The sequence below is a fragment of the Herpailurus yagouaroundi genome, unplaced genomic scaffold (genome assembly GCF_014898765.1).
Source record: "Herpailurus yagouaroundi ecotype Mexico unplaced genomic scaffold, PumYag 159, whole genome shotgun sequence".
In the NCBI taxonomy this organism is placed as follows: Eukaryota; Metazoa; Chordata; class Mammalia; order Carnivora; family Felidae; genus Herpailurus; species Herpailurus yagouaroundi.
The window spans coordinates 71,014,293-71,041,911 of record NW_024412400.1 but is presented as its reverse complement, the minus strand read 5'-3'; the positions used below and the strand labels follow the sequence as shown (position 1 = coordinate 71,041,911).

At 37.6% G+C, this 27,619-nt stretch overlaps 1 pseudogene; it reads right to left on the bottom strand.

Annotated features, from left to right (window-relative positions):
- LOC121034226 (inositol 1,4,5-triphosphate receptor associated 2-like) overlaps nucleotides 1–27,619 on the bottom strand; it is an 86,392-nt pseudogene that overhangs the window by 26,451 nt on the left and 32,322 nt on the right.

Below are 27,619 nucleotides of genomic sequence, written 5' to 3'. Positions count from 1 at the left end.
TAGAGGGAGCATTCTTGGGCCAGCTAGTAAGGCAGCACGAAGAAACAGGGCTCTGTCATCAAAGATTACACAGGACGATTAAGGGAATTGGGGATTTGACAGAGGTGATAAAAGAGAAGATTAATGAGAAGAGGAGAGGCACTGAATGTATAAAAGTTCTCATTACCAGTGTACAAGTAGACTCAAGTGAAGTAAAGCAGAGGTTAGAAGTGAAGGAAGGGGGTCAGTCATTAACCCAAATCCTAGGTACCAAGATATTTTATGGATACTGTGGGAAGGTGAATAAACTTTTTGTCACTGTTCCTCACTAAACTTTCCTCCAATCCCCCAAGTCCCTCCTCCAGTGACAGCTGAAAATAATTCTTGGCTAAGAATTATATCTGAATATAAAGCATTAAGGGACTGCTATCGTAAAATCTTAAGGGATGGTGCGTTAAAATAAGGAGCTGCAGAAGTCATCTGGATGGCTCTAATTGCTGATTATTTAGATGGGGGAATGGATCTGTGTTCTTAACGTGCCCTTTAAGTGGTCCTGAGTGTTGGCAGACGTAATGGTAGAGGTATTCCTCCTCTATCTGCACATGCAGTTGAACTGGTTTGTTGGTCCAGATGCTAATATCATTCTGCTGGCTCTTCATCTGATTGTTGTGGCTCAGGGTGGACACTGGTTAGCACTCTAATTAAACCATTAATTCCAGATTAAGATAGATAGAGGATAGACAGGAGAGGAAAGGAAAAGAAAAAGAAAAGAAGTTCTCAGCAACACATCAAAGGGAAGAATATCTGGAATTTGTGAGGCAAATGAGACATCTATATATAGATAAGGCTAGGGCATAAAATGACTAATCTTACCTAAGGATGAAACTCAATCTTTGTGAATAAATATACTAGTATATATAGAAGCAGAAATATACCAATTTATCTAGAAACAAATTCATTACAGTATCTTTTAAAACAGGAGATTGTTGGAAAGCACATACATATCTTCCATGAAAATAACGTATAACTACATTATAATCCTTAATGGATGCTATTTCATTTTATGCTTTTACGTGTGTCTAAGATTTTTTCCTTAGGATAAACTTCTTAAAAGAGAAGTACTGTGTCAAAGGATATACACATATTAATTGATTCAATATATTTTGTAATCTGCATGCCAGGAATGTCTTGAAACATTTAAATTGATGGTTTGAGTGATGTTTGAATAATTTATACCCCCACCAGCAGAGTATGAAGGTCTTATTTCTTCATCTTTTAGACATTAGGTATTTTTCCCTTCCAGCCTAATAGATAAATGCCGAATTTTCTTGGTCTTATCATTTTTATTTCTTTGATTATTAATGGCTCTGGCCATTACTGGCTCGCTGGCCATTTTTATTTCTCTTTACAGGTTACTTCTTCATGTCCTAAAGCCATTTTAGGATATGCTTTTTTGTCTTTTTCATGTTCTTTTTAAGAAGTATTTATGTATTCACATCATATGTGTTGTAAATACCTTTTTAAAAAATTTTTAATGTTTTTAATTTAGTTTTTGGAGAGAGAGAGAGACAGACAGAGCATGAGCAGGGGAGGAACAGAGAGAGAGGGGGAGACACAGAATCTGAAACAGGCTCCAGATGTGGGGCTTGAACCCACAAACTGCAAGATCATGACCTGAGCCGAAGTCAGATACTTAACTGACTGAGTCCCTGAATTTATTAGTCTTTTATTTTCATTTCTGCTATTGGTGTCATGCCTAGAAAGATTTTTCCACCTTGATGGCATTTAAAGTAAACACATATTTTCTCCTACTATCAGTATGGCTTACTCTCTTTATATATGATTCTTTCAACCTGATGACATTTATAATGGTAAAAAAAAAAAAGTAGGAATCTAACTTTTTCTCTCCAAATGTTAGTCAGTTTTCCCAATACCACTCATCGGGATATCTTCTTTATTACATTCTAGGTTTTTCTGTGTGCTTCTGTTTCAGACTTGTCTGTTCTTACACTTATTACCACAGTGTTCAGATATTATAATTCTAAACTACACTAATATATGATAGATATTATCCCCACCCTATCACTCATTTTTATGTGTTTTACAGTAATTTTTATCCAATTACAGGAAGAAACTAAGATGTCAGAAAATAAAAATCTAAAGGTCCTAGTGTTAGAGAACTATCTCTTGTCAGAAGGAGAAGATGAAGTATCAGAGGTTTTTTGGATGATTTCAAAAAGGATAAAGCTTATCTAGCAGAGGAATCCAATTCTGATTCAACTTCAGATTCTCTAGACTCTGTTGATCCAGTTAATCCTGTAACAACTGCCACTTCAACAGATTTGGAAGGCAATTTGATAGCCTCTATAAAGCTGCCTTGTAATACCCAGGACCAAAATAACTACGGCTGGCAAGATATTCAATTAAAATAGGTAGCATTGATACAAATGATGCAGAGTCAGACATAAGGTACTCAACCTTATATTTTATGATCAACCAGTGGTAGTGAACTATTTCCATTTAAAAAAGCAATGTACCTCTAGTGACCATATGGTACCTGATATCAAAGGAAGCCCAGGCCCGTACTTGGGGATCTGCCATCGATGCCCTTGCTGTTGGATCAGAGTAAAATCTTTGGCACAGGTCGGAAAAATGGACTTTAAAAAAAAATATCTGAGACCAAGACTCTACTAGGAGCTTAAGGAACTAAAGAGACCTATCACCCTAATCCCAAAGGTGGGCATATTTATTGCTTACTATGGATTCACCTTCTCATAACCTTACTATTAAAAACAATTCCAATATAGATAACATAGCCTAATTTTAAAGTTATAAAATGCTAACTTTAGGAGTTTTCAATATAAAAGCAGTCAATAAGATCGATTCTTCTGAAACCACTGTCTTCACCACCTCAGATTAATAGATTCAATCTAACTTTATACAAGAGCTGAAGACCTTTAGGAGAACTCTAACCAACTCTAATCGGTAATCCAGTCTCTATTTGAATATTTGCAGAGTCAGGAAACTCATATTTTTCTAAGGTAGCCCATTCTCTGCTTCTTAGTTTTATTAGGTCAAAATAGCTTTTCCTATAACTTCTGCGATTCTATTTTCTGGAGACCCAACAACACATACCTACCCTCTCTTTGACAAGTTAGCTCTTTAAATGTTTGAAAGGACTAAATGTCTGCAGGATCTCCAGGCTGCCCCTGGTCCTCCTGTGGTGCTATTCTCTGAACTTGCATGGTTCCTCTCTGATGTATCAGAATCTGGAGCTCCAGATCAAATGAAAATTCTGAGTCAGAATCAATCAACATAGAGTATAGTGAAATGAATCATTTTAAAAATCAGATATATTTCTCTTTGTATCCCCAGTGTGTAGCACAGAGCTCAACAAGTATATAATAGGTGCTTATTAAATATTTGAATGTCTAAATGAATCAATGAGACACTTTAGATCCTTTTCATGATCATTTTACCAAAAAATAGGTTGTGTTTTCTGAACAGAATGCAATTCTTATGCACATATGCCCATATTCCTTGAAATGTGTGGAGAAAAATCGTACTAGAACAGGTTAAATAAATTTAACCTGCTTCAATTTTGCTTAGGTAGCTTCAAGTGTTACAGATTTGATTTGATTTTTATTCTGTTTATAGTTCTAGGACCCAGAGCAGAGGTTTGGTTTGTGGCAGCTCCACGTATCTCATAAAGGATCATTTCATGTGGAAAGTTCCTGTAATGTCCCAGTGCACAGACATTGGTCTTTTTAAATGTGCTGGTGCTAGAGGATGTGCGCCTCTTTGTTTCATGACCTGGCAGTTTGTTTCTCAGCTGCACGTTGCTTTTGTTAGTGTTTCTGCTATTGCCAGAGGCGTATCTGTTGAACCTGGCATCTGTTAGTGTACTTTCTCCAAAACTGAAAGCTAATTTAGGCTTTGTAGTGTATGAAGTCCTGCTAGTTCTTGCCATTTCTGATTTTTATTTTGGCCCCAAATTGTCACTGTAATGAGGCCATTTTTTAATTTTTTTTCCCTCAAATGATTTATTTTTCCTAGTGAGTTTTTTTTCCTCCTGGAATCTGACCTTGTACATTTGTGCTTGAGTTTTATTAGAAGTGCTTTCTATTAATACTCCGTGACTTCTCCCATTCTCCTCTGCCCTTTTTCCCACCTCAGCTTCTTGCTCTAATTTTTGTATAAGGTTTGCTTTGTCCAAAACTGAGAATTGGATCTCTACCTTACACTGTCTCATAACTACCCAAGTACATATTGTGGACTGTTCCAGGGTAGGATGAGACCCTTCCCTAGGAAGTGAAGAAGAATTAGCTGCAATATAAAGGAACAATGATAGTTTCAAAATGTCTATAGGGAGAAGTTTGGGGGTGATAATCTGGTTGAAAGAATTGGAGGAAGAGTATGTCTGGATGGTTGTGTTGAAGCTGTGTTTGCATTAAAGCAAACTTTCTACTTAGAACTGATTATATCTTTATTGAGGGGAGGACATGATCGGAATTACCTTAGCTAGCCCTCTGCACCACTCCTATGCCTTCACTTGGTATTAAATGGTCTGGGAGAGAACCCTCTTAAATGCTTGCCACCTCCCTTCCATTTATTCCTTCTCCATGATCTGCTTTCCTCCAGTTTTATGACAAAGCTGGGAAGGACAAAGACAGCTCAATGATGGAATGGAGAATTCAGGAATCTAGTTTCCACCTCAGCTCCATATTTTCAAGATTCAAGCCTGCCTTCCCCAATTCCTTTAGCCTGGCTTCCTACTCTCACTCTCCTTCGGACGGGTGCTCCTGGGCATGCGGTGTGGTAAGAGAGAAATCATGTTGGCCCAAGTTGATGCCCACATTGGGATTCTGGCTGTGGCATCTATGAATGTGAGGCAACTGGGCAAGTTATTTGGCATCCTTGAGCTTCAGGTAACTTAATTAGAGAAAGGGGGATAAAGAAAAAAACCTACATTTTAATTTTATTGGTGAGTGGGAAGATTGAACCAGGTATTGTGTACTATTTGTATTAGAAATGTTGAACAAACACTATCTCTCCTCTTTCCCCAAGGAAACAGTAGAAATTATGTAGCAATGTGAGAAATATAAAGAACATTCTCCCCTCTCTGGTTGCATTTAATTCAGTTCCATTCAATATACTCTTTAACTGGGTTGATATAGCTAATGGAAAAGTGGTGTGTGGAGAGGGATCCAGACTTATAGATGGTGGTTCCTTAGCATTAACTTGACATAAAGGATTGTACTTGTTCAAAATTCAATAAAAACATTTCATAATAATACAATTAATAATTTGTAAGTAAACTGCTTGCTAGGAAGTACATTCTGTGATGGAGTTTTGTGTGGTGTGCATGCATGTGTGTGTTGTATCCATTCAGGGGACATCATTTCTTCTACCCAAATTGTGTGCACACGTGTGTGTGTGTGTGTGTGTGTGTGTGTGTGTGTGTGTATTTCTATGTTTTTTTCTCTATATAAAGACCTGATGACTTATTATCTCACAGGTGTGCACATAGGTGGTAATACATGAGTACACTGAGTAATATGATAGGCTGTATTCAGGCATATGCTACTCTAAAGAAGGGCCAGGACCTTAGCAAGATGAGCTTTCCTCTAGCTGAATGTCTGGTTTTGAATTCCATCTCCACCACTAATGTTCTATCTGACCTGATAAATTATCTTCCTGAGTTCACTTTCTTGACTGTAAAGTAAGAGATTTTTAATTTTCCAAGTATCTACCTTGTAGAATTTGGGACACATTTCAAATAATATAGCTGAAAGAGATTTGTAAATAAGAGTGCTATACATGTGCTACTTTTATTAATTAAGGTTGGGGTGGGGAGCTTCTTGTGTGATAAGCCAGCATTACGTTCCCAAAGGCAGAGACCATGATGGCCCTATTGGAGAATCAAAAGTTGATGTCCTGTGGGTACTTGTCCTGGAAGCCAGAGGGAGAACATCTTCTCCCTATTGAAAATTTCCCCTTCCATTTACTTCCATACTTACATAGTGAGTGCAATAGTGATAGCAGAAACACTACCAGAAATAGGAAGCTTCCTTAAAAAGCCCTCAAGGTCACTCATTAGTATCTTATCACATGGAATAAGATTTTTAAAATGTGTTGATTTTAACACATCTTAATTGAAGCATGCTACACTTCTTTTGTGTGTGAGTCATCTGAAATCTTGCACTGACCTCTAGAAGCAGACACATACAAGGATATGAAAAGTGAGTTTCAAGTAGAAGGAAAATGTCATTCTGATGTTTTCTTTTTCTTTATGTAAATATGGTTATTCTGTAGAAGAAGTACTTCCCACCTTGTCAGAATGGGGTTCTGTGAGTTTTCATGTAAAAGAGTAGATTAGTAAACTGGAACTCAAAGTGACATTGATAATATTAATATAGATGGCATTTATTAGAGTGTGTGTGGGGAAAAAGTAGCTTTACATATGCATTAAGTGATTTATTATTTTTTTTTAAATTTTAACCTCTGTTTATTTTTGAGATAGAAAGAGACAGAGCAGGAGTGGGGTGGGGGGTGGCGAGAGAGAGGGAGACGCTGAATCTAAAGCAGGCTCCAGGCTCTGAGCTGTTAGCCCAGAGCACAACATTGGGTTTGAACCTACGAACCGTAAGATCATGCCCTGAGCTGAAGTTGGATGCTCAACTACCTGAGCCACCCAGGTGCCCCATGCATTAAATGATTTTAAAAGAAACTGCCATTTGGATGAATTTACTTCTCTCAAATATAGGTATGTTAGATTGAGAAATACTTGCATTTATTAGAGTTGAAGATTTGCTATTTTTACTATGTACAAGTTGAATGTTTTACTTTTTCTCAAAATACGTGAAAGAAGAGTTCCCATCATGACTGAGTGCAGGTGGCCGAGGAACTTGGATATGATCAGGGATACAAGATGGGTTCATTGATCTGTAGGGACCAGGTCTGGGAAGCACTGAATGAACAGATGGTCATGAGGAATCTTCTCGCATGAGGTGACAGACAAAACTGTAGTTGCATTCCAGAGGGGATGTCACATGCCAGAGAGATCTGTCTATGGGTTCAGAGGCAAGACACTAAACATGTTGCTGAGGGAACCCTTAACAATTTTGTCAAATGGTCCCTAGTCAGCTGTCTTCATAGAACTGGGTACACATCAGTGATGTTTACTCAGGGGCATCTTATATTTCAGCTAAATGAGGATGAGGTCTAGGAGAGGGGCCATAATGCTTCCAGGTGAAGTCCTCTCTGGGGAAAAATAAGTACAAAATGAGAAATAATAGCACAAGAGGAGAAATGGGGGACATTAGATAATTTTTCCCTGAGCCAGCAGTTACCCCTTCCTTCTTTCTAGAAGACCAAATTATAATAATGAAGCTCATAGCCAAATTTGCTTTGGGGCTATAGAGTATAAACACCATGGAAAGATAGGTCCTCACTCCCCATAATGTGCAGATCTAGGATTTGTACAACATCACATTGTCTTCACTTTTATACGTAAATGGATAGATTCGTACATTAGGAGTTTAATAGAACATGAATATCCTCTGAGAGAAAGTCCTAGTTTCTTAAATGAGGCAGCTTTGGGTTAGTGCTATTTGTGGTATGCTACGGAGTCAGAAAAGTCACACCAACCTTTCAAAAGTGACAATATTTAGAATATATAAGATGATGGTAGATAAATAACAGCTTCTGTAATCAACAGATTTTTTGGGGGGGATCAAGTTATCTATGTATTAAAATCTCTGTACATAGAAAATACAATCGTGATATAGTATTATTTAGGTGAATTTGAATTGCCGTGCCACCATGCCCCACTAAATTAAAATCTAAAAGTGCATCTCCCCTAAGTTTCTAATTAATTTCCATAATGTATTCTACCTATAACACATTCTAAAACAAGTAGGATCTGTCTCATCCAATTTCCCCAAAGCCTTAAATGTTCTATGTAAAAATAAAAACTATTCTTCTGGGTTCCCCTGGGTTTACCTTTCAATCTTCATACTCTTTGTGTATTCAGGCAGTTTGATTAAGTCACCTGTGAGACTGACACCAGGGGTAGTTAAATCCAGTTTCTCTCTGCTCCACACAAACTGGTAGATGTTGCCGCACCTAGCCAAGTGTGTAGGAATTTCAGGTGGTTTTCCTTTCCTTAAGTAGTCATGGCTCACTCACATGCTTCTTTGTGTCTTCTGGGATTAAAACATATATCAATGTCTATCTAAATTAGATGAGTATGCCTGGTAGAATGTGCTGCAATGCTATGTGCTGCAACCCTGAGTGTCTGACATGTGACCTTCTAGTGGACCATATGGAGCCAGTGGACATGGAAGAAAGTATAGGCAATAATAACTTGGCCAACTTGGGTTGAATATTTACTGTGTATAAGGCACTGTCCTTCCCATAGCAGATCTTATCAGCACCAATAAGAAGCTCAGGTGGTAGGTAGTGCTATGATTTCTATTTTACAAGTGAGAGGGGCGCCTGGGTGGCGCAGTCGGTTAAGCGTCCGACTTCAGCCAGGTCACGATCTCGCGGTCAGTGAGTTCGAGCCCCGTGTCAGGCTCTGGGCTGATGGCTCGGAGCCTGGAGCCTGTTTCCGATTCTGTGTCTCCCTCTCTCTCTGCCCCTCCCCTGTTCATGCTCTGTCTCTCTCTGTCCCAAAAATAAATAAACATTGAAAAAAAATTTTTTTTAAAAATAAAAAAAAAAAAAAACAAGTGAGAAATAGGAGGCTAGTTGATTTCAATGATTTTTTGTATTGCCAAGTTGCAAGGTGGGTATAGAACATCAATCATCTGGCTGCAGATCCATGTACTTAACCATCACCTATTTCAACTCTTTGTCCCTGGCCTTTAGACATTTAAATGTTTGATCCATTTTTCTAATAGCATCTCTTCTTAATATGCCTGTTTCACCTAATCCCTCAGAGAAAAGAAATCCAACCATTAAGACACTGGCTGTCTACCATTTCCTGGTATAAATAGCCCACTAGAGCATTACCAAAAGCAAAGTAAAACAAAGCTAAACAAAACAAAAAATGAGGCTGGACATTTTTAACCATGAACTGATCAAAGCAGATGCATTCTGTTTTTTAATATATATTTTTTTATCCTGAAGTTTCTTTTTCCAAAAGAATCTTCAGGAAGAGAGGTAAAGATACGCAATTTTAAACAAACAGAACAGTAAGGCATAAAGTTTTCTAGGCAGAAAGAATATTGTTAGGAAAACATTTTATGTTTAATACATTAAATTCAGTTTGGATTCTGATGAATTATATCCAACATAATTTGCAATTAAGATACTTGAAAGTAATTAGCTATAATAATCATTGAGTATGAAGCAGTATAACATAATATTGCATATCATGGACTCCAGAGTCAGGAAACGCAGATTCACATCCTAGATTCGTCACTGTTTTGTGGCCTTGGACAATTCACTTAACCTGTCTAAGCCCTTGTTTATTCCTCAGTATAATGAAAATAATTATATATCTGCTTCAAAAGTTTGTAAAGTTCTAAGCTCAGTTCCTGTATTATATAGTAAGCAACCAGTAAGTAACCCATTATTATATAAGTCTGTGATGCTTGGGGGATATTTAGAGTAATGTTCAGGCATGAGTATTATAGTCATGTAGATATTAGTTGTTGCCATGAGTTTAGGTTTATTTCTTGAGGAGTTATTCATAAGTAAAAACACAGAGGTGAGAATGAACCATTTAGGGTGGAACAATGAGGAGGAAATAGGCTGTGAGGAAGATTAAAGGATGGATGGAGAAATAGAAAGAAAATTAGGCAAGAGGGAGTATATTAGGGTATTGGAGAACCAAATATATATGAGGGTATTTATTATAGGAATTTATTATAGGCTTATGTGATTCTGGAGGCCAGAAAGTCTCATAATCTGCCCTCTGCAAGCTGAAGAACCAGGAAAGCTGGTGGTGTCATTCAATCTGAGCTCAAAGACCTGAGAAACTGGGGAGCCAATATCATGCTTCCGATTCCAAAGGCCGAAGAATCTCAGGGATGATGGTGTAAATATGGGTTTGAGTCTGAAGGCTTGAAAATTAGAAATGCTGATGTCCAAGACCAGGATGAGACAAGCCAAAAGAACAAATTAGCCCTTCCTCTGCCTTTTTGTTCTATTCAGGCCCTCAGTCCTCAGTGGATTGGATGATGCCTGTCCTGGTGGATGAGGATGATCCTCTTTACTTAATCTGATTCAGAAGCTAATCTCATCTGGAAACACCCTGATAGACACACCCAGAAATCATGTTTTACCAGCTATCCCTTAGCCCAGTCAAGTTGACACACAAAATTAACCTTCCTGAGTCCACCCCTTATCAACTTGGCACCCACATAGGTCACCTTAAACCATACTTAATCTCCAAATAAAGATAATTAACAAGGTCATAATTCTGCCTAACACGAGACAACTATCCTGCATACAACTGAAAATGCACTAATCCTTTCCTCAGAAAGGAGGTAAAGTCCATTAGTGGTGTTTACTCTTCTCCTGATATTCCATAACTTAAATACTTTGATGTAGAATTAACAATACTTAAATACTGATATAACATCAATACATCTTATGTTACATCATAAACAAAACAAAGACTGCTTTTATATATATCATATATAAATATGTGTGTGTGTGATGTATTCAGAACAAAATAAGGAAGAAATATTAATGGCAACCATAGTTCTCAATTCTGTAACTGGTCAAATAGTCTTAGCTGGTGTTTTAACAACCTTTTTCTACCATCCATTCTGTCTGTATTCCTTTTGTCTTTAGCAAGCACCTTAACTAGTCACAGTTTTTCACCTGACAGGGTGATTCATATCTTAATTCATGAAGGGTCTGAATCATTAGTAGTCTTGCCTGGATTGAGTTATTGTAGGTTCTATTGACCTTAATCACAGGGCATGGTAATAACAAGAGATGACCTGTATTCCAGACATACTCTTCTCTATTTCCATCGTGGAGTAGTAGTTCAATTTCTCCTGGGTAGTCAGGATCAGTCTCCCCAGCCAACACCACAGTTACCTTCTTTGCCATTGATCCAAAGCCCAGACTGGCTAGGTGGCAGTTCAGTAGAATCATTGTGTCCCTTGGTAGAACTATTACTTCCTCTGGAACTGACATCTGTACACCAGCAGAACATAAAGCAACAAACACAGGAAACAAAAATTTCACTGATTGGTTACCAGAGGTAATGGTGAATGGTGCCATTTCCATTTCTACTTCTTGATCCCTGGAACCCTGAATCCTGGCTATTGGAGAATCCACACCACATCTTGGATGCTGATTCAAAGTATAAAGCACCTCTGGAGAACCTTTCTCCAGCTCTGCAAGGAATTGCCATCTAGCTGGCCCTATAACTGAGTCTTCAAAAGGTCATTTCACTATTCTATCAAGTCAACTGTTTCAGGGTGATGGAGAGCATAGTAAGACCAGTGAATTCCATGATCATGGTCCCATTTGCCTCACTTCTTTTACTGTGAAGTGAGTTCCTTGATCAGAAGCAGTGCTGTGCGGAATACTTAAAAGAAAATGAGTTTCACCCACCAAAGGAATTGCAGTCACCTAGTCAGGTGAGGAAAAATATGCCCATTGACTTTGACAAATATATATGTCATGGGCAATTTACAACTTTATAGTAGGTAGAAGTGACCTTCCAAGTGTGAATGACAAGTGTGCCACTTAAGAGGGAAAAAGGTTGGTAGCTAAAGGAATCAAAGAAAGGGTTTTCTGTTGTTGCTCTAAGTTGTTTTTGTTCTTCAGGTAAAAAAAGGCATGTGCTGAATGCCAAAGGGCCAGTACTGGTAAGAGAATGGTTTAAAATATAAATGAGAAGGTGAGTCACAATCCTTTGAAGGGAATGAAGGGCTAGGACACAGAGCCCAGGTTCTTCATGCATGCATTCCTTCATCGTTATTCTACCAGTACAGCATTTACTTCTTGTCAGGCACCAAAACAAGTACAGGAGACGTTGTGGCAAACCAGATGTATAAATCGTGATTCTCTTCTTTGTGAAGTTTTCACTTTACAGTTTGGATTTTATTCCAAGTCCAAGGAGAAGAAGTCATGGAAGGAATTTAAGCAGATAAATTGTCTGATTTGTTACATAGCATCGTTGCAGTAATGGCTCATCAATATGTAAGGAACAGAGTAACATGTTAAAATCATCCACAGGAAAGTAATCGGAAACACTTTAAAATGGTTCTGGGTAGCTCATGGTCTAGTAAGGTGAGAATATGGGTTCTTTGCTGTAGCTCTTTCATCTGCCTGGGACCTCTTTTCCCATAGTGTTTGCAAGGCTGGCTCCTTATTGTGACTCACTTAGCAGCTTAAACTTCATTCTGTCAGAGAAGCCTTTTTAATTCCTCAATCTAAAATAGCTACCAAGTTGCTCTCTATCACCCAATCTCAGCTCTTTGTATAGTTTTATCTAGCTTTATGTCACAATATAAAGATGTTTATGTATAGATACTTACTTATATTTTATTGATTCTCTTTCTCTATTGGAATCTAAATGTCATGAGAGCAAGTGCTATTGTGTGAACTTCACAACTGTGTTCCTGCATCTGGAGTAGAGCTTGGTACATCAAGCAGGTGCCTAATGAATGGATTTTATGAATAAATATATAAAAGCATAATATTAATATAACGTAGCTGCTGAAACAGAAACATGCACCAAACACTGTGTAATACAGAATAAGAAAAACTGCAGACTAAGTATCATTTGTATATCAATAGACAAGAACCCAGGGGACTTTCTATTTTAAAGTAGGGATGTAAGCAATTAATAACTCACCACACTTCTAATAAATAATAGAGGTGGGATTTGAACTCAAGTTGAAGTGGGTTCAAAATCGACACATTTTACACCCCGCCATACTGCCTTTCCTTTCTCCCATGGGTGAAAACAGGGTGGTTTTTATTAATTTCTTATACACAAAAGGAACATGTTTCTCTAGTTATTAATATAGAAGACAATTTAACATGATCAGCTGAGGAATGAGGCAGACCTAGTTTGAAGCCTGACTCAGCTGTCTATGAACTGTGTGACTTAATCTCTCTGGCCTTTCATTTCTTCACAGTCATTGTAAGGATTAAATGAGATGACACATATTAAGTGTCATGATACATATCAAGTATATATACTTGTGTATTAAGTATGATGGTACATATCAAGACTATTAGAATAAGTGTTGGCTATTTTTATTCTAATAGTCTCATTAACATGGGCATTATTGTTATGACTCACTTGAAAGAAAAGCTGCCACTCAAGAAAAGAAACTAGGCTGTTTCTAGATTCTTCTGTCATTGTTACAGAAAGCTTGGAACTTGGAGGCAGCAGCATGTGAAAATTGCTTGATCTTAAAAAATTGCTTGATCTTAAAGACCTAGGTTGGCATCGTATCACAACCCTTGTCACTTGCACCAAGGATGTCAGTGATGAAGTCTGAGTGAGATGCTCCGGCTAAGTATGACAGGGATCAAGAAGAGGCAAAGAACTCTGTGAACCAGAGCCGAGTCCTTCTAGGCTGGGCCCAGCGGAAGCAGAGGCCTGGGAAAGGTGGAAATATATAAATTCTGTTCACAGTGTGCTAAGTAGGGAGGCTTGAGTAGAGCGGTGGGATCCTGCTTGGGGGGCTGATGTTAGAGAGGACATTATCTTGTCAGAAACAAAACGTGTCTGTTATCACTTTACCTGCTTTGAAGAGTTTTCTTTCTAGGAAAGTAGTGTCACTCTGTAATCAGGAATTAAATCTGATATTTTTCTTAGTTCTGTTTAAATGTATTTTGGAAAAATGCCACTTAAAACAAATTAGCCTCGGGGCGCCTGGGTGGCGCAGTCGGTTGAGCGTCCGACTTCAGCCAGGTCATGATCTCGCGGTCCGTGAGTTCGAGCCCCGCGTCAGGCTCTGGGCTGATGGCTCGGAGCCTGGAGCCTGTTTCCGATTCTGTGTCTCCCTCTCTCTCTGTCCCTCCCCCGTTCATGCTCTGTCTCTCTCTGTCCCAAAAATAAAAAAAAAAACAAAAAACAAAAAACAAAAAAAAACGTTGGAAAAAAAAACAAATTAGCCTCCTCCTCCTCCTCAACAAAGTGTTCTGTTAACATCCCAAAGTGATCCTGCTGTACCTTTCCCGTGCTTGTTTTAATGAGCTCTTTTTATCTTTTAAATCCTATAGACCTTCCCTAAAACCATCTGAAAGCCTTCAATTTGTTGCATTCTTACCCAAGAATCTTGCCTCCAATACCTATGTGTCAGGAAACATGCATAACTATGTTCAGTCCGTTATCATTTGTAATCACAAAAGATAGGAAATAACCTTAATGTCCATAAGTAAAGACATTAAGATAAATTGTGGTACAGTTACAGAATAGAAAACTACTCAATAGTAAAATAAAGCTAAATCTACGTGATTTAAAAAACAGTGTTAAAGCTTAGAAAGCAAGGTATCAAGTCATGTCTAGAGTATGATAGCATTTGTATAAATTTGAAAATTCCCATAAAACAATAATCTATGCTATTTATGGAGATATAAACAAAAGCATTAAAACATGGATTAGGAAGATAGAGATCAAATTCATGGGAATGGTTGTGTCTAGGAAGGGGATGTGGCAAATGGGATTGGGGAAGGCCTCCAGGAGGGCTCAGTGTTAACCAAAATATTTTATTTCTTTTGTAAAATAAATTAAGTAAAAAAAAAAAAAAAGACAAAATATGAGCATTTACAGGGTGCCTGGAGGGCTCAGTCAGTTAAGCATCCAACTTGAGCTCAGGTCATGATCTCATAGTTTGTGGGTTTGAGCCCTGCATTGGGCTCTGTGCTGATGGCTTGGATTCTGTGTCTCCCTCTCTCTCTTCCCCTCCCCCACTCACACACTGTCTCTCTCTCTCTCTCTCTCTCTCTCTCTCTCTCTCTGTCTCAAAAATAAGTAAACATTAAAAAAAATATGAGCATTTACTCATTCAGTGAGGGTTTACGTGTGCATTGTTATCTTTTTCTCTGTAGTTTTCTGTATTTTTTCCATCCTACCAAGAATAAAAGTTAAAGATAAAAATGATCATTAAGGAATAGATTAGAATGTAAAATCTCACACTTTCTAACTTCTAAGAACTTCTACCACTTTTGTTATTCTCCGTCCCTTATCAATGGACTTTATAGTCTGAAAGATTTTGTTTGACAAGTTGTATTTATTTAGCATGATTCATGTCCTCACTTAAGAAACAAATATAAAAGCTAGGGCACCTGGGTGATTCAGTCAGTTAAGTGTCCTACTTCGGCTCAGGTCACGATCTCATGGTTTGTGAGTTTGAGCCCTGCTTTGGCTCACTCCTGTCAGTGCAGAACCTCCTTCGGATCCTCTGTCCCCCTCTTTCTCTGCCCCTCCTTCTCTTTCAAAAATGTAAATGCCAATACGAGCTTATCCTGAAATAAACATTTGTAGAGGCACATGACATGGTGATGGTCATTTTGCCCAGATTTGTACTTGCGTGAATGTTGTGAGGTTATTGATGAAGGGGCTGGTAGGGGGGGCTGGGTGACTGCCCGGCTCCTCCTCTCCAGGCGACCCTGCTGCTCCCTGCTCTTCATTAGCCAGCTGATGAATCTTGTAAAGGGATTACGCACTTCGTTTTGTCACAAAATCATCTATACTCAAGGTTAATGTTACAATCCTGACTATGCTTTGCACTGAAGTTTAGAACTATTGGGGGATGTGTGGGAATTTATGCTGATAGCTATAATCAAGTGTTCAAAAATTAAGGATATCTAAGGCAGTATCTTTAGTTATAATGTACATCATGTCAGGAGATATTATATAATGAAATATATCCACAGTTTGGAAGAATCACCTTGAGAATGCCATAGGTATAATATAACTCCAACCAAAGCAAAGAAACCTGACATTTTAGTTAGCCTATATAATCTCATTTGAGGCAAATACCTGATTACTATTTTAATTTTTGAAATATTTAAAGCAACTTGAAGATTTTTATTAATATCTTTTAGAGCCCCCAAGTAGCGAGGGATTTCACACTGGGGACAACTACTCTCATAGGGATCCACTTAATGTTTTTTGAATCAATGAAACAATTTCCTTTTATCTCTAAGCCCAATAGCTTCACAAGTGTGACTATTTCTTTATTTAGTCTGAATTTAGGAGTACGATGGAAAAACATTAAATCACACAAAGACACATTCTGGCATGAGGAAATGGTGTATAGGGCACATGAAGATGTGCCATTTATGGGAAAGAAAGACTGAGTCTGGGGTTGAAAATCCATTAGTATGATGAGGTCTGAATTTGGGGTAAGTATTGAAATCACCATAGTAAAACTAAAAACGTAGACCAAGAAAGCTGAGGCAATAGTTTCTCGCAGAAATTCTAAACTGAAGAAAGGAAACCATTCCTCTTTGCAAGTCACTGTAGCCTATCCATTATCCCTACCTCTGGTGAATACTTGGCAATGCTTGGGATGCCTACCAGTAATGCTGGCTGACAGGCGAGAACATTCATGCTAGAGCTGAGATACTGTGCCAGATTTCAGAGGTAATTTTCGGTCACCAGATCCAAGCCAAATATCCACACTTGAGAAAGACTGCTTAATGCACTAGGAGAGAGAATGGGGGAAGGGGACCCCTACGCCTCCAAACTCTATCGGGGCTCCTCCAACAGTTATTACTTCAGTTAGATTTCTTTGCATGGCTCCAGAAGGCTGGAGTGAAAATCTGCTTGCTAATGACAACTCATTTAGTTGAATGACAGCTGTTTGATGCTCACAGGGAATGAAGCGAGCATTGCCTGGTGCATGCTATACCCTCTTTTAACAGCTTTGCTGCCAGAGGATCTTTACTACTATGGCACTAGAATTAAATGGGAGCTTTTAATGAAGGGAAATCTCGCACTACCAAACAATAGCCTAAAAAACGTATGAAAGAGAAGAAAACTCTGAGAAATAATACAGTGTTTTACTCTGGTCTACTAGCTGAATCGATTGCTACACCATTCAAATCTATGGGGTACTGATGCAATAGGGCTTGGGACCACAGATATATCAACATAAATCCTTGTTTGCATTCATTTAAGAATTCATAGTACTGCTTGTCATAGGAAATAGGGGTCTTTTAGGCTGCCCATCTGTATGCAGACATGCTCTTACATACAATAGCATTTGTACAATTTAGAGTTTAGGTAGCAGTAAGTCTGGATTCTGAACAGCTTTATGTAAAACTTTAAGAAAATTGCCAAAAATGGGTTCTATAATATGATCTTGACTACCATATTCGATTGATTTTCTTTGATGAGATTTTGTAGCCTACTTTGATATACTGTTTCTTGAACCCATCAAAACAGAACTAGAGATGAAGTACAGTGACTACCGACATTGCTGCTGCTCTGCTCAGCTCATCAAAGTGATTTGATCTGCACACAGAACTCCGTTTTGTTTGGCTGCTGGAGAGATAACTATTACAAGACTTTTACAAAACGTTAAAAATTGTTATTCAAATTTTATATTTCAGGGAAGAGTGATTTCTTCAGGAATTTACATTTGGTGAAGAAAATGTTGCTTCTCTTTTAGACCTCAGATTCCTTTTTGTAGCAATGCACAGTTGGCTACATGAGCATAAACAAATGTGAAACCACATACTGAGAGACGCTACATTAAGAAAGTGAAACAAATTCAATGCAACGTCAGGAAATATCACTCTCTGTCACTCTCTGAAGGAAAGGGTAATGTGTTTCTTTGTGCCAGACTCCTCTTGGCATTAAAAAGACCTAGAATACATCTTTGTGCTATTCATTATTTTTCTTCCTCTGAGCCCTCATTCATAAACCTGAGACAGTTAGGTATGTTTACTGCCTTACATTGCTTCATTCTTACTTATTCTAGGACATAGAATTTTTTAAAATGCTTAAAACCGGTGATTTGATGCGGTCCCTTACTAACAATCTAGCAGTTTCCTTTTTGGGAAACATCAAAGAAATCTTCCTGCTTTCCATGTCCTGCTTGGAAAACTTTACTGTATTAAATCCTTTATCAAGAATGAAGACCTGAGGGGCACCTGACTGACTTGGTCAGAGAAGCATGCAACTCTTGTTCTCAGGGTCATGAGTTTGAGTCCCACGTTGGGTATAAAGATTACTTAAATAAACAAAACTTAAAAAAAAAATGAAGACCTCGAAGGAACCAAGTAGGCAGAGTATCATTCACTATGGTATTCCTTAAAGGAAGATAACTCACCCTTGATCTCCTGTCATAAAGGGATTTGACTCTTTGCTCAAGGTGAAAACTATTTATCCTGTTACCTCTGTTTTATAACGCTTCTTAGAAGACCATGGGGGGCTCTAGCACATCCTTCTGCACTCCAATTACATGGGAATATAATGAGGATAAGTATGTAAATATCACTCTGCTGGCTCCCTGTTGCCACAAGGTTGTCCCACTTCTTTTTTTCCACACAAATTATGTGTATATATATGGGTTTGAACTGTGTGGGTCCACTTATATCCTGCCTTTTTGCAGTTACAGTACTGTAAATGTATTTTCTCTTCCTTAGATTTTCTTAACATTTTCTTTTCTCTAGCTTCCTTTGTTGTCAGGATACAGTATATAATACATATAACATACAGAATATGTGTTAATTGACTATGTTATCAGTAAGGCTTCTGGTCAACAGTAGGCTATTAGTAGTTACATTCTGGGGGACTTAAAAGTTATACACGGATTTTCAACTATGCAGGGGTCAGTGCCCCTAATCCCTATGCTGTTCAAGAGTCAACTGTATATGTAAAGTACACAACATGATGTTGGATATACACGTACACAGTGAAATGACTACTTCCATCATGTTAATTAATATATCATTTTCTCAAATAGTTACCATTATTTAAAGTGAGGTGTAATTGACGTCACAAAATATATTAGTTTCAGGTGTACAATATAATAGTTTGGTATTTGTATACATTGCAAAATGATCACTACAGTAAGTCTAGTTAACATCTGTCACCACGTACAATTGCAAAAAATTTGTTTTCTTGTGATGAGAACGTTTAAGATTTACTCTACAAAATACAATATTAATAAGCACAGTCATGATGCTGTACATTATATGTCCATGACTTCCTTATTTTCTAACTAGAAGTTTGTACCTTTTGACCCACTATATTCATTTGCAACCCCTGCTCCTGCAACCTCCACTCTGTTTTCTGTATATATGAACTTGTTTGTTTTGCTTCTTTCTTTAGATTCCACATAAAGTGAGAGCACATTGTATTTGTCTTTCTCTGACTTATTTCACTTAGTGCAGTGCCCTCAAGGTCCATCCATTTTGTTACAAATGGCAAGATTTCACTTTATTATTGCTGAATAATATTTCTTTGTGTATATATATAAATATTTGAACCTTTTATCTATGAAAGAACTGCTGGATCATATGATAGTTCTATTTTTAATTTTTTGAGAAACTTCTATACTGTTTTCCATACTGGCTGCATCAATTTACATTCCCAACAATATAAGGGTTCACTTTTCCCTTCATATTCCCTAAACTTTTTATTTCTTACTTTTGATAATAGCCATTCTATCAGGTGTGAGGTGATATTTCATTGGGGTTTTAATTTTTTTAATGTTTATTCATTTTTGGCAGAGAGAGAGACAGAGCATGAGTGGAGGAGGGGCAGAGAGAGAGGGAGACACAGAATCAGAAGCAGGCTCCAGGCTCTGAGCTGTCAGCACAGAGCCCGACTCAGGGCTCGAACTCATGAACTGTGAGATCATGACCTGAGCCGAAGTTGGACGCTCAACTGACTGAGCCACCCAGGCACCCCTCATTGGGGTTGTAATTTATATTTACCGGATGATTAGTGACGCTGAACAACTTTTCATATACCATTGGCCATCTATATGTCTTCTTTAGGAAAAAAAAAAATTACTCAGATCTTGTGTCCATTTTTAAATCAGATAGGTTATTTTTTTAATTTTTACTTTTTTAATGTTTTATTTTTGAGAGAGAGAGAGAGACAGATTGTGAGTGGGGGAGGGGCAGAGAGTGAAGGAGACACAGAATCCAAAGCAGGCTCCGGGCTCTGAGCTGTCAGTACAGACCCTGATGCAGAGTTTGAACCCGCAAACCGCGAGATCATGACTGGAGCTGAAGTCACACACTTAAGTGAATGAGCCACCTAGGCACCCTGAGATTGATTATTTTTTGTTTTTGTTTTATTTTTACTAAGCTGTATGAATTTTTAAATATATTTTGGATATAACCTCTTATCAGATATGTGATTTGTAAATATTTTCTCCCATTCGATAGGTTGCCTTTTCATTTTGTTGATGGTTTACTTTGCTGAGCAGAAGATTTTTAGTTTGATTTATTTGAATTATTTGATACTATTTGAATTATTTACTTTTGCTTTTGTTTTTTTGCTTTTGGTGTCAGATCCAAAAATCATCACCAAGACTGATGTCAAGAAACTTACTGCCTGTATTTTCTTCTAGGAGTTTTATGGCTTCAGGTTTTCCTTTCAAGTCTTTAATCCATTTTAAGTTAATTTTTGTGTATGGTGTAGATAGCAGTTCAGTTTCATTCTTTTGCATGTGACTGTCCAGTTTTCCCAACACTATGTATTGAAGAGACTGTCCTTCTCCCCATTGTATATTCTTGCTTCCTTTCTTATAAATTAGTTTTCTGTATATGCATGGGCTTATATCTGGGCTGTCTATTCTGGTCCATCGATCTGTATGTCTGTTTTTGTCCCAATATCATACTGTTTTGATTAATATAGCTTTGTAATATAGTTTGAACCCAGTGAGTTACAGTTACCATTTTTGTGTGTGTGGTGAGAGCACCTGAAATCTACTCTCCTGGCATATTCCCTGTATTCCTTCATTAAAGAGTCATCTTATTTATTTTTCTAGTTAAATGCATACTCAATGTTTAGATTTTAATTTGTGTTACTTTTTCAGAAAAGCCTTCACTCATCTCCAATTCAGGTTTTTTGAGTATTATACTTTTATGGAATCATGATATTTTCTTTCCTATGTAACACTTCAGCTTTTATCAATTTTATTTGTGTTATATGACTGTAAACTCAATGAGACTAGGAATTGTGTCTGTTTTCACTGTTATCTCAGGCACATATCATGTTTCCTGGTACTTAAAATAGTACATAGTAAAATGTACATAGTAAAATATTGTTGAATAAATATATGCCTGAATCCACAAAAGACTTAAACTAAAAATTTCTACCAATTATCAGTAATTTCAAATGTATTCACAGAAAATAAAATGACCTTACCTTTAATATCTTATAACTAGAAGCAGTAATTTTGCCTTCAAAAGAAGACTCTTTGATGCTTTATATTTAAAAGGAAGATGTAAGGAAGAAAGTTTCTCAAAACCATTATAATATAGCCATCTCAGTTGTTTTTTTTTAAACATATTTTTCAAAAAAGACTTAGAATTGCATGGGTAGACTTTTTCTACTGATCACATAAGTGCTTAATCAGCTCTTCAATTTACATTGGATAGGCAAATATCAGCATAATGGGAGAAGTTTGCATAATGGAAAGTGCTCTGATACCCAACCAGCTGTGCCAAGATTCAATTTTACTTATTTACTGTGAGCACACACATCAAATGCATGCAGTAGACAGCAAGGGGTTGCCTGGTGAGGAATGTGAGGCTATGTCTTGGGGCACATGAGGTGACTTAGCTCTCAAGAAGCTGTTTACTAGGATGAGTGATAAAAGTGACTCCCATCATTATCCTGGAATCTTTTTTTTTTTTTAATGTTCATCTATTTTTGAGAGATAGAGAGAGGGAGAGATAGGGACGGGCAAAGACAGAGGGAAACAGAGAATCCCAAGTAGGCTCTGCACTGACTGAGCAAAACCTGACGAGGGGCTTGAACTCACAAATTGTGAGATCATGACATGAGTTGATAACAAGAGTTGGATGCTTGACTGAGACTGAGCCACCCAGGAACCCCCTAGCCTAGAATCTTTTTAAAGGAAGGTGTCTTGTGCTTCTTCCCTACATACATCATATTCTGACACACACCTTATTCTCCAGCCACACTGAACTTCTTATTTCACCCCAAACACAGGCCCGGTCACACTTTATGCCTTTGTACATACCTGTCCCCTATCCTACTTTTTATTTCCTTCTAGTTGAAACAAGATATAAATTTGGTCTTTGAAGAGTCAATTTAGGGGCACCTGGGTGGCTCAGTCAGTTAAGTATTTGACTCTTGATTTGGACTCAAGTCATGATCTCATGGTTTGTCAGTTCAAGCCACACATTAGGCTCTGCGCTGACAGCAAGGAACCTGCTTAGAATTCTCTCTCTCTCCCCGCCCCCCTCCCTCCCTCCCTCCTTCCTTGTTCCTCCCCTGCTTGTACCCACACTCCCTCTTTCAAAATAAATAAATCATGTTGGATAACTTCTCCTGACTTAAAAAAAAAATAGTCCTTTCCCAAGCTCCCTTATATGTCTTCGTGTCTGTTTTCTATGCCCTTACCCCTCTGAAGCTAACCATTTGGTTCATGGTCTTTCTCCTGACCCCATCTATCTCTCTCTCTCTCAAGGACATTATGCTCATACTTACCTTCCTCTCTTTATAATCATCAGTCTTTTTTGTTGTTTCCTGTCCTCAATGCTTATATATTAAAAATCCAACTCCCCCATCTATATAAAAATAAAGACTACCTGGGATATGCTTTGTAGTCATTGATTGACCTTATATTATCCTCTTGGAAGGCCCCAATCCAGTCTGACCACCTGGCCCCTCTGCTTCTGCATCTACCATTAAATTAGACCCAGTTTTTTCAATGGCACTAAGATGCCCTTCTTGATCAGATTTAAAAGCTTCCTAGACCTCTTATTACTTTATACCTCAGTGATAGACGTTCTATTGGTAACTTCAGTCTCTTCTCAGACTCCACTTTGCCCTTCCTCCCACTCTCTTATGTGTCTTTTCCCTTCAGTCACCAGCTCCTCTTTCTCCTATAGTCTCTCAACCATGGGAAGTCCCCAAACTTTTTTTTCTAGTTCTTCTTAAACTTTGTTTATTTTTTGGAGGCTACTATCCTCTTTTTCTGTTTTAAATCTTCACCTGCAAGTTAATTTTTCCTATATCCTAGTCTTTTACCCAGTCTCTCCTTTGTGGTGCAGCCCTTCAGTTAAAACATCCTACAGGAAAACTTCTTTGGAAGTTTCCTCCAAACTGAAAACTTAAAAAAAAAAACAACAACTGAAAACTTTAGAGTGACTATAAGAAAACTTGTTATTTTTGTCCTTAAGAAGGCTCCATTTGTCATCATCTGCATTTCAGATCATGTCACCAGTACTTCTAATGACAAAGCCCAATGTTCTCCCCGTTTTATTGTCCTCCTGTCATTACCCTATGCGAGGACTTCACACTCATGTGTGAACTTAACGGCTTCCTAGTTTTATTTTCTATATCTCATATCTTCCATTCTCCCCAGACTGTATCTTACTTTTCTCTAACTCTTTTTTGCACTGAGTAACTGTATTACACAACTGGGTCCTCCTATTATAAGTAGGTGGTTGTCTGAAAGACTATTTTCAGAACTCCACTTATTAAGTCTTAGTAATCTGCTTCCTCCAATTCAAAAGATTTTTATTGCCTTAAAAAAAACAACTTACTATTTATAAGAAACTTAATAATGTTTGTAACGTGTTCTCCAAAATGAGCTCAAACACAGCAAGCATGTGGGCCATTAGGAAAATGAGTAGGGAGATGACAGCAATTAGGCACAAAGGCATAGGAATCTGTTGGTGATGGACACAGTTGTCCTGGCACTCAGATCTCTGCTGTCTGTGGAAGTTTATAGGCAGAAAGTCTGAGAAAGAAGCATTGCTACTGTTTTATCTTCTATTGGTACTGCAAGAGTTAGTATACTGCTTACTATTATTTGATGAATTGTATTCTCCCTAATATCTCCATATGAAGAGAAATCATGTTTCCCAGTTTGTCTAGCATATCTAGTTTCAGAGAGAAAAACCAAAACATCTATAACTCTATTGACTAAGTTGTATTATAGGTAACATGAACAAAAGTTAGAAATTAAAGATTCCATCATTAAATAATTGGAAACACATACATGTTAGTTTTGTTTATCTTTAAATGTGAAGCCTTTTAGGAGAATTCAAACTGCATACTGGTGTGTGTGTATGTATGTGTGTGTATATTTAATGAACATAGTCTCCTTCAATTTAAATGATTCTAGATCTAAAATGTCTTTTATAGGTAACTTAAAAATTAATAATTATATTATACCATCAAAAAGTTTGATAAGTCCTGAAAAGAAAAAATTAACATGATGTCACTAATCATACCCATCTGTTAACAATTTTCTGTATTTCCTTCTAGTCTTTTTTTCACATTTATGTGCTCTGCACTTCTGTAATCATAGTGTGCATGCTATTTTTTCCCTATGAAAATTTAAAAACAGCATTGTATTGTGAATATTCTCCTTGCATACGCTATATGGCTTCTATGTTTCTGTGATGTTTTTAGAAACAGGATCTCACTAGTAAACTAGATAAAGTCTAAGGACTTGGAGCCACGTGCTTTCCTCTTTCATTGGTAACATGCCAGCGGCCCTTCCACTCTTCTCAGCTTCTAGCTCACTGTGCCACACACTATTACATGATACTTAAAAAAATAGTTAATTTACAGGAAATAATTAAGACTCATTGCCTCGAGATTAAAAAAAAAATCAGAATTGGCTCTACATGAAAGATTCTCTCCAGTGTAATGCTGACTGAGAAAACAGAGTAATGTTTCTATCTGTGAAATAAATTATCAGACAGTCTAAACACATTCATGCTGAGAAGGAAACATCCAGCCATTTCAATGTTTTAGAGATACGAAAAATTTGATCTCGTCCTCTCTGACATCTCTGTCATATTTGGCCACCATCTTAGCTGTCAGCCCCTGCCCTACTACTTACATGACTTGTTTGATCTGTGTTGATCAGTTATTGCATCAGAAGCCCTAACTCTCTATTAGTTCAAATCAGTTTAAATAAGACAAAATAAGTCTGGGTTAACTACAGACGTGGCTCTCTTTATTTTGCATAATACCTATTACTTTCCCCTTATATTTAAATCAGTTCTTTCCTTTGCCCTAATTATTTGCTTCCTTCCTCAGTGCCCTGTATCATCTGTATGTTACAAATTATATTTTGGTTCTTACCTGGGGATTATTTTAGAGAAACAGCTTTGTTTTTATTACTCATTATTATTTCCCATTTTATTTTAAAGAATTTCATTATTTTAGTGACTACATTTATATTTCTGGCTGAATCTGAAGATATATCAACCTCCATCCCATCCATTCATCCATCCCATGCATCCATCCCTGCATTCTTTCATTTATTTATTCACTTATTGAGGGTTCTCTTTTGCAGTAGGCAAAACCTAGTTGGACTACTTTTATGAGTTGAATCACTTAGTTCAATTAAAGAAAGAGCTAATTTAGTTAAGTAACCATTTGTGACCTATCAATTTTTCCAAAGCATCCATGCATGAAATCAGAATCTGTTTCCTAGAAATGGAGTTTTTATATAGCATCTCCTGTCAGAAATAGCAAGTACATTTTTCCAACAATTACTTAAGATTTTCTTTTTCATATCTTTATTTTAAAAGCTCACAAGTTTTGTTTCCTAAATCTATATATTGGGTCCTCTAGAACTGATACATGAATTTGGCAAAGTTGCAGGATACAAAATCAATGTACAGACATCAGTTGCATTCTTATACACTAATAATGAAGCAAGAGAAAGACAAATAAAGAAACTGTTCCCATTCACAATTGCACCAAGAAGCATAAAATACCTAGGAATAAACCTAACCAAAGATGTGAAAGATCTGTATGCTGAAAACAATAGAAATCTTGTGAAAGAAATTGAAGAAGATATAAAGAAATGGAAAAACATTCCATGCTCATGGATTAGAAGTGTAAATATTGTTAAAATGTCAATACTACCCAAAGCTATCTACACATTCAATGCAATCCCAATCAAAATTGCACCAGCATTCTTCTCGAAGCTAGAACAAGCAATCCTAAAATTTGTATGGAACCACAAAAGGCCCCGAATAGCCAAAGTAATTTTGAAGAAGAAGACCAAAGCGGGAGGCATCACAATCCCAGACTTTAGCCTCTACTACAAAGCTGTAATCATCAAGACAGCATGGTATTGGCACCAAAAGAGACACATAGACCGATGGAATAGAATAGAGACTCCAGAATTGGACCCACAAAAGTATGGACAACTAATCTTTGACAAAGCAGGAAAGAATATCCAATGGAAAAAAGACAGTCACTTTAACAAATGGTGCTGGGAGAACTGGACAGCAACATGCAGAAGAATGAAACTAGACCACTTTCTTATACCATTCACAAAAATAAACTCAATATGGATGAAGGACTTGAATGTGAGACAGGAAACCATCAAAACCCTAGAGGACAAAGCAGGAAAAAACCTCTCTGACCTCAGCTGCAGCAATTTCTTACTTGACACATCTCCAAAGGCAAGGGAATTAAAAGCAAAAATGAACTATTGGGATCTCATGAAGATAAAAAGCTTCTGCACAGCAAAGGAAACAATCAACAAAACTAAAAGGCAACTGACAGAATGGGAAAAGATATTTGCAAATGACATATCAGACAAAGGGCTAGTATCCAAAATCTATAAAGAACTCACCAAACTCCACACTCGAAAAACAAATAATCCAGTGAAGAAATGGGCAAAAAACATGCATAAACACTTCTCTAAAGAAGACATCCAGATGGCCAACAGGCACATGAGAAGATGCTCAACGTCACTCCTCATCAGGGAAATACAAATCAAAACCACACTCAGATATCACCTCACGCCAGTCAGAGGGGCTAAAATGAACAAATCAGGAGACTATAGATGTTGGTGAGGATGTGGAGAAATGGGAACCCTCTTGCACTGTTGGTAGGAATGCAAACTGGTGCAGCCACTCTGGAAAACAATGTGGAGATTCCTCAAAAAATTAAAAATAGACCTACCCTATGACCCAGCAATAGCACTGCTAGGAATTTACCCAAGGGATACAGGAGTGCTGATGCATACGGGCACTTGTACCTGAATATTTATAGCAGCACTTTCAACAATAGCCAAAGTAAAGAGCCTAAATGTCCATCAACTGATGAATGGATAAAGAAATTGTGGTTTATATACACAATGGAGTACTACATGGCAATGAGAAAGAACGAAATATGGCCCTTTGTAGCAACGTGGATGGAACTGGAAAGTGTGATGCTAAGTGATATAAGCCATACAGAGAAAGACAGATACCATATGTTTTCACTCTTATGTGGATCCTGAGAAACTTAACAGAAACCCATTGGGGAGGGGAAGGAAAAAAAAAAGAGGTTAGAGTGGGAGAGAGCCAAAGCATAAGAGACTCTTAAAATCTGAGAACGGGGCGCCTGGGTGGCGCAGTCGGTTAAGCGTCCGACTTCAGCCAGGTCACGATCTCGCGGTCCGTGAGTTCGAGCCCCGCATCGGGCTCTGGGCTGATGGCTCAGAGCCTGGAGCCTGTTTCC